At 49.8% G+C, this 7,893-nt stretch overlaps 1 protein-coding gene across 2 annotated transcripts in view; it reads left to right on the top strand.

Moving 5' to 3' along the window:
- Nucleotides 1–7,245, top strand: part of RBM38 (RNA binding motif protein 38) — a 125,053-nt gene extending 117,808 nt beyond the window's left edge. The window contains exons 5-6 of one of the 2 annotated variants that reach the window (XR_009740429.1): nt 3,790–3,874; nt 5,605–7,245. The gene's annotated coding sequence lies outside the window, so the exon portion shown is untranslated. Of the gene's footprint in view, nt 1–3,789 lie in introns of both variants that reach the window. The other variant, XR_009740428.1, reaches the window with a different exon arrangement.
- The last annotated feature ends 648 nt before the right edge of the window (nt 7,246–7,893 follow it).

The raw sequence follows: 7,893 nt of genomic DNA, 5'->3' as shown, positions 1-7,893 counted from the left end.
TGGGGGAGTGGGGGGGGGAACCTGCAGAGGGCGCTGAGAGACCATGAGGGGAGATGGACGGGGGAGTCAGGGGGAACCTGCAGGGGGCGCTGAGAGACCACGAGGGGAGATGGATGGGGGAGTGGTGGGGATCTGCAGGGGGCGCTGGGAGACCATGAGGGGAGATGGATGGGGGAGTGGGGGGGATCTGCAGGGGGCGCTGAGAGACCACGAGGGGAGATGGATGGGGGAGTGGTGGGGATCTGCAGGGGGCGCTGAGAGACCATGAGAGGAGACGGATGGGGGAGTGAGGGGGGGAACCTACAGGGGGCGCTGAGAGACCACGAGGGGAGATGGATGGGGGAGTGGGGGAGGAACCTGCAGGGGGCACTGAGAGACCATGAGAGGAGATGGATGGGGGAGTGAGGGGGGGAACCTACAGGGGGCGCTGAGAGACCACGAGGGGAGATGGATGGGGGAGTGGGGGAGGAACCTGCAGGGGGCGCTGAGAGACCATGAGGGGAGATGGATGGGGGAGGGGAACCTGCAGGGGGTGCTGAGAGATCACGAGACGAGATGTATGGGGGAGTGGGGGGGGGGAACCTGCAGGGGGCGCTGAGAGACCACGAGGGGAGATGGATGGGGGAGTGGTGGGGATCTGCAGGGGGCGCTGAGAGACCATGAGAGGAGATGGATGGGGGAGTGAAGGGAGGAACCTGCAGGGGGCGCTGAGAGACCACGAGGGGAGATGGATGGGGGAAGGCGGCGGGGAACCTGCAGGGGGCGCTGAGAGATCACGAGGGGAGATGGATGGGGGAGGGGGGGGAACCTGCAGGGGGCTCTGAGAGACCATGAGGGGAGATGGATGGGGGAGTGGTGGGGATCTGCAGGGGGCGCTGAGAGACCATGAGAGGAGATGGATGGGGGAGTGAAGGGGGGAACCTACAGGGGGCGCTGAGAGATCACGAGGGGAGATGGATGGGGGACTGGGGGGGGGGAACCTGCAGGGGGCGCCTAGAGATCAGGAGGGGAGATGGATGGGGGACTGGGGGGGGAACCTGCAGGGGGCGCTGAGAGATCACGAGGGGAGATGGATGGGGGAGTGGGGGGGAACCTGCAGGGGGGCGCTGAGAGACTATGAGGGGAGATGGATGGGGGAGTGGTGGGGATCTGCAGGGGGCGCTGAGAGACCATGAGAGGAGATGGATGGGGGGGAAGGGGGAACCTACAGGGGGCGCTGAGAGACCATGAGGGGAGATGGATGGGGGAGTGAAGGGAGGAACCTGCAGGGGGCGCTGAGAGACCACGAGGGGAGATGGATGGGGGAGTGGGGGAGGAACCTGCAGGGGGCGCTGAGAGACCCGCCTGCAGGGGGCGCTGAGAGACCACGAGGGGAGATGGATGGGGGAGTGGGGGAGGAACCTGCAGGGGGCGCTGAGAGACCACGAGGGGAGATGGATGGGGGAGTGGGGGAGGAACCTGCAGGGGGCGCTGAGAGATCACGAGGGGAGATGGATGGGGGAGGGGGGGGAACCTGCAGGGGACGCTGAGAGACCACGAGGGGAGATGGATGGGGGAGTGGGGGGGAACCTGCAGGAGGCGCTGAGAGACCATGAGGGGAGATGGATCAGGGAGTAGAGGATGACCTGCTGGGGGCTGGGAGACCATGAAGCGAGATGGATGGGGGAGTGGTGGGGATCTGCAGGGGGCGCTGAGAGACCATGAGGGGAGATAGATGGGGGAGTGGGGGGCAATCTGCAGGGGGCGCTGAGAGACCAGGTGGGGAGATGAACGGGGAAGTGGGGGGCGACCTGCAGGGGGCGCTGAGACCACGTGGAGAGATGGACAGGGGAGTTGGGGAGCACCTGCAGGGGGAGCTGAGAGAACATGAGGGGAGATGGATGGGGCAATAGAGGGTGACCTGCTGGGGGCTGGGAGACCATGAGGGGAGATGGATGGGGGAGTGGAGGGGGACCTGCAGGGGGCGCTGGGACCTGGGGGACTATAGATGGATGAATGGGGCAATGGGAGAAAGTCAAGAATGAACTGAAGTGAGTTTTGACAGATGGAGTGGGTTGAAGAAAGAGGAGGGAACTCTTAGGAGGATCTTGAGGCCCGGGCTGGGGTCGGCAGTGGATTATGGAGGAGGGCAAGGGCGGGAGCAGAGGGGGAGAAATATGGTGGGTGTGATGGAGAACGGGAGGGAGCTCAGGACATGATGGTGGGGAGGTAAGAAATGGAAATCAATGGAGTAGATTACTGAGGAGGAGGGGCAGAAAGGGAGCGCTGTAGGGGAGATGGGAGGAAGAGAGTTTAAACTCAGAAGGAGCCATGGTGCACCAGCTATGTGTCCCTGAATTGTTTGCTTTAAAGGGGTTACTTTCTGTTGGAATTTCACCTCAGTAAGTTCTTTTTAATGGAGATGACTGATTTTTGATTTCTCCAGGATTCTGTCTCCACTAGATACAAATAAATACAAGTTTGGAGCCAACAGATGATTAAAATCATTTTCAGTTCACTCATTTTTTTTTTTAAGTTATGGTTTACACGGTTCCAGGAAAATTTCATTCCGTGTTGTTTTTACTTTTCAAAATCTTGAAATTTAGTGCAATTGTCTTAGTTTCTGATTGTGAATAAATATACGTGGATGGGGCTTCCCAGGTGGCTCTAATGGTAAAAAACTTGCCTGCCAATGCAGAAGAGATAAGAAACGTGAGTCAGATCCCTGAATCTGGAGGAGGGCCTGGCAGCCCACTCCAGTATTCTTCCCTGGAAAATCCCATGGACAGAGGAGCCTAGTGGGCTACAGTCCATGGTATCACAAAAGAGTCGGACATGACCACGTGACTTAGCACCCTCCCACACTAGAAAACAAACAAAATGCACCCTGGAAAACAAACAAAAACTAAAGAAGACAGCAGTCTTGAGGATGGGTTTGGGCGGGTGCCTCCAGAACCTCAGGGGAGCAATGGCCTTTGAGCACATCTTCCAACAAACTGGTGATGGGTTTTCCTCCCATACACAGCCAGAGAACTATGCCCATCAACGTGCCTTTTATGTGTCTGCCCATTCATTCTCCAAGCCTCTTCTCATTTTATTTCACATTATTGTGTATAGTACATACTCATTTTGGGGGGTTGTTTTTTGATAGTACAAAAGATAAAACTAAAGTTGCTTTTGAAAGAAACTCATCTGAAACTAACACAACATTGTAAATCAACTATACTCCAATAAAATTAAGAAAAAATCCCTTCACATACCAGCTGTAATAGGCTTGTTGGTTAAAACCTTGGATGGTTAATTTTAACACTATGTCTGGGTTTCTATGACAATTTATATGCTTTATGAGGAGAAGATAAATATTTGAAGGTTACTGGGAAAAGAGTGTGTTTCAATAACTTCTTTTAAATCATTGAAATGAGTTTTTCTCCTTGAACAATCACAACCTCTTTAGTGTCATCTTGGGTAATTTTGTGTTATTGCTCTAATGCTCATCCAGCTACAATGTTTTGCCAGTATTTATATCACAAATTTGTGTTTAGAAATTTCAACTACTGATTAAAAGCACATTTTTTAAAGGAAAGGAGAGACGTAGAAAGGGGAAACAGAAATAGACTTGGAAGGAAAAGTAGGGGCTTTAAGGGGTGGAGGGCAAGCAGGAGAGAGCCTCCTTGAAAAGGAGAGAAGGGTGACGTGGATGAACTACTCAAAGGAGATAAAGCAGAGGAGACAGACCTGTGGTTTTCCAAACTGGTTCTCACGTAGGAAGTTCCAGCAAAGATTGTAAAGCATTTCCTTTACTCTTTTCAGATATCTCTGGGACTCACTGGAAGACCTCCCGCTGAAGGACATGTCACTTTGGAGCCTCCGAAAGGCCTTCGTTCAGAAGGCAGTGGTAAGAGGGACACCCCAGAAGGTTGTCTTCCTTCCAGGATGTCCAGGCAGCCCCACTGACCAGGGCATGGGGAGGAGCCCTCACATGTGATTCACGATGAAGTGAACCTGTCCCTTGCCATGAAGGGCTGGTGAGGCTGCTCCCCAGGCAGCGCCAGGGCTGGATTCCAAAGATGGACAGTATTTGGAGCCCACCTGTTGGCCAACCTCAATCCTAAGGCAGTGGGCATGGCTGGCAGCCTCTGGAAGGATCTGGAATGTGGAAGCTTGATTTTGGCAGGGCTTGCTTCTTCAATGAGGCAGGTGACTGTCATGTCCATTCCGGGTTCTCTGTGGAATCTGAACTGACCCTTCCCTTCCTGCTTCCTAAGCCTCCCTGCCATCTTGGATGATATAATATGAGGGGAGGTGGGATGTGTGTTGGGGGGTGGGCATCTTCAGAAGAAGATGCTGAACTTCTGCTAATAGGCTCTTGGAGCACAGGACACTTGCAAAATGAGATGTGACCCTGTTTCACCCAGAGTGTGGGGGGCAGTTTCCACCAGTTAAACTCTTGATCCTTGTTTATCAGGAGTTAGAGAAGGAGGCAGGCCACTTGCATTTAGTTGAAAATGAAAAGAGCAATTAACTCCTGGGCCCACAACGGTTGAGTCTAAATGCCCCAGATTCGATTTAGTTGCCTCCTTGGTGGGTTTCCCGGTAGCTCAGATGGTAAAGAATCTGCCTGCAATGCAGGAGACCCAGGTTTGATCTCTGGGTCAGGAAGATTCCCTGGGTCGAGAAGATTCCCTGGAGAAGGGAGTGGCTACCCCCTCCAGTATTCTTGCCTGGAGAATTCCATGGATGGAGGAGCCTGATGGGCTACAATTCATGGGATTGCAAAGAATCGGACATGACTGAGCAACTAACACTTTCACTTACCTCCGTACCTCTTCCCAGATGTTTTCTTCTGCAGTTCCTTATCCCTGCTCCATCCAGACCCATCTCCTAATTATCACAAGTGGCCACACAGGGTGTAAGCTGAGCTGTGTGTCTGTTCTAATATCCAGAGCTTTGCATCTGGCTGGGCTTTGCCGTCATCGGTGTCCTTGATGGCACTGATGGGTGTAATGTAGCCCTGCCAAGACCCGGGAGGTCTGCCTGCTCTTCCTAAGGCAAGTGCTATTTCATCTCCTAAACACGCCTGGGGTTGGGATGAGCCAGTCTCCGGTCCTTCCAGTACCCACGTTTAGTTGTCGGTCATTTGGCTCCTCCAGAAGACAAAGGTGCTCACCATGTCTCTTGCACAGGATGTCAGGGGACTTCTGTGTGGTTGACAGCTGCTTGCTGAATGGGTTCCTGGGAGACACTCAGGGGCCTGTAGCCTCTGGCCTTTTAGCATCCAGGGCAGCATTGTTCCTCTGCCCGCCCACAGTATCAGCTTTTGATCAGCCAGTGTGGCTCAGAGTAAAAAAGGGTCCTGCCAAGTGTATGGTGCTTACATAGAACAAGGGCAGGAAGCTACGTTAGTGCTTGGTGCAAGTGTCCGAGCACCTTCTACTTAGCTCTCTTGGCTACAGGCTTTACCTCTAGAGTCTGTTTTTGACCCAGGAGGCATGGATGCGTGGGACAGACACGATATATATTATTAATATTATTTGGAAATGTAATAGATTTACACAGAGATATATGTATGTGGTCAATGTAAAAATATTTTGAAACAACAAAAAATACTAAATGAATGTCTTGCAGGACAGCACTAAATGAGGCAGGCCCGGCTGTCATCGTCTTCTGAAATTATTCCGTCTGCTCAATGTGATGTCATGGACCTTACCTCTTAATGAGTCCCTGCCCCTCTAACTTGAGTGCAAAATCTTTACAAGCCACGTGGTAAACATTGAAGTATTTGAGCGTCCCAAGTGAAAAAGGAGTTTGATGATGCAATGCTGACTAAAGGTTGGAACTGCCAGAAAATCTGCGACAAGGGGTCTTTGTCAGTGGTTGTGTATCCAGTGTATCTGGGACAGAGGGGACCCTCCACAGCTCTTTGTGGAATCGCTGGATGTTGGCGCCTGTAACGCTTCACCATTCATTTTTCTGGCTTCTCCAGCGTCCATGAAGGGTGAGTGTGATTTTTATATCCTGAGTCTCACATAAGTAAATGTCAGGGTGGTTTTCTATTATCACCCTGCAGGGATAATCACCTGAACAATGGAAAGACATCTCTGAAACCCTTCATTTTAAGAAGCCTTCCTAGAACTCTTTACTGTTTTCAACAACTGTTCACTCCTGCGGTAGGTGTTGATAATAAACTCAGATAGCTCCATTGTGGGGAGATGGGGGCGCTAAGAATCTTTCAAAAGCAGATCTGATCCCAGAATTTCCAGACTCAACATCCATGGCCCATTTGCCTGAATGGATGGTGGGCCTGCTCTAAGGTAAAGAGAATTTAACACATAATAGGTTAGGAGGTAGCCCTGGTGCTAAGATCCTCAACTGCAGGTATTACTATAATCAACTCAATTCTAAGAAAAAGGAGAGTGAAAGTTAACTTTTACTTTGTTAAATATTAAGAATTGGAGAGCAGATACCAAGGTTTTCTTCTGCAGAGTTGGTTGTTTCTGTATTTATTTACTTCTGTTGCACTGAAGCCTGACTAGCAACTGGTAGTAAATTATTTTTTAATCCACTTTTACAAGGACTGGATTGGCTCCTCTGCACGTCATAAAGATAACTCATCCCAAAAGAGTACCTAAACAGCCTCACTCTTTTGCCCGAGATGTGATTGCTGTTATTCTGGCTTCAACCAATGGGTTGCCAAGGAGTGTCCGTTTTCAAACATGCCAGTTAACCTGTTTGGCAAACACTGTTGTTGTTATACGGGTCTTTATACTTTGACCTTTGGTATGAACGCAGAGCAAATGTACTTTTATATAATGAGCCATTCAGCATTGCTGGTGGACGGAGGAAGAGTTTGGGGACAGAGAAGGTGTGGGAGAGAATTCTTAAAATTGTGTGGGATGTTTGTGAGAAGGGAAGTGGCAGGGTACAAGCATGGGAATAAAGCGAAAGTTGTTCAGTCATATCCAACTCTTTGCGATCCCGATGGACTATACAGTCCATGGAATTCTTCAGGCCAGAATACTGGAGTGGGTATCTGTTCCATTCTCGAGGGGATCTTCCCAACCCAGGGATCAAACCCAGGTCTCCCGCACTGCAGGCGGATTCTTTACCAGCCGCACCACCAGGGAAGCCCAGTTTTACTGTTAAGCACAAGTTCAGGAAGTGTTCTGAAATTGCCCAGAACTTTATCATTATGACCTCTACTTTGTCCTGCTTCTACATGAAGAAACATTGGGGAAATAAGTAGATAAAAAAATAATTAATGCTTGATTACATTGTCTGATTAAATGGAGTGTGATAACAAGCGTATTTTGGGGGTAAAAATCTGGAAAGTGCAGCCCATGATTGGTAGTTAACTTACGGGCTGGTCTGCTGAAGAGGTGAAGAGGTCAATGGAAAGGATCTTTTTCTGTACATCATTTTAAAAAATAGTACAAGAAACTAATGCAGAAGAAAAGGTGGTTCACTTTTTTGTTGTTGGAAAAAAATTCTGTAGGTTCAAAAGTCTGAAATACATGCTGGGGGTTTATGGGCTGTTCCATTTGTCTCTACGTCCCAAGGAAGTGTCTCACTGCTATTCAACATCCAGAGGAAGCATAAAGTAGCAGTAAAAGTGGTACCCTGCTTCCCTGCTGTGTGGCCTTCAACTGTTTACTCACCCTCTCTGAGCTTCTATTTTTCCATCTCTAACTTGAGCCTAAAAATAGTGCCTTCTTACTTTTATTATTATGGGGAATAAATGAAATAATCCATGCCAAGTGCTGAAAAAGAACACAGTGCTGGGGATATAGTAAATACAAAATAAATGTCAGGTATTAATATTTTTCACTGATTTGTGCAACGATTATTATTTATAATAAAATGAGTTGATGTCGTTGGAATCCTGTAAGTCTTTTAAGCTTCACTTTTTAGATTTCT

Source organism: Bos javanicus, chromosome 13 (genome assembly GCF_032452875.1).
Source record: "Bos javanicus breed banteng chromosome 13, ARS-OSU_banteng_1.0, whole genome shotgun sequence".
NCBI lineage: Eukaryota > Metazoa > Chordata > Mammalia > Artiodactyla > Bovidae > Bos > Bos javanicus.
The sequence above is the reverse complement of the archived record's forward strand: the minus strand, read 5'-3'. Positions and strand labels throughout refer to the sequence as shown.